The sequence below is a fragment of the Varroa destructor genome, unplaced genomic scaffold (genome assembly GCF_002443255.2).
Source record: "Varroa destructor unplaced genomic scaffold, Vdes_3.0 BEIS01000004.1, whole genome shotgun sequence".
In the NCBI taxonomy this organism is placed as follows: Eukaryota; Metazoa; Arthropoda; class Arachnida; order Mesostigmata; family Varroidae; genus Varroa; species Varroa destructor.
The window spans coordinates 23,898,924-23,899,230 of record NW_019211457.1 but is presented as its reverse complement, the minus strand read 5'-3'; positions in this window follow the sequence as shown (position 1 = coordinate 23,899,230).

Sequence of the window (307 nt, the reverse complement as noted above, 5' to 3'; positions counted from 1 at the left end):
TTCTGACCTCTGTCCATCCCTAAAGTTGACAACGGAACGTTACAATTCTTCGTACCGTGTCGGTTTCGTCTCGTATCGCCTTAAATCGACGGCTTGTCCTTCCAAGTGCATTTTCTCATATTTGGACGTTTTTTCTACTCGTTTTTGTCTCTCATTCATTTATTTCATTGATCTTTTCACAAGCACGATCTTTGTATATACAAAATGTACAGATTAACCTAGTAGTAGTGGTGACTGTGTTTGCATGTGTTATTCTTGTTTACGAATGTTCGTGTCCCTACCTAATATATATATAAATATGTATATA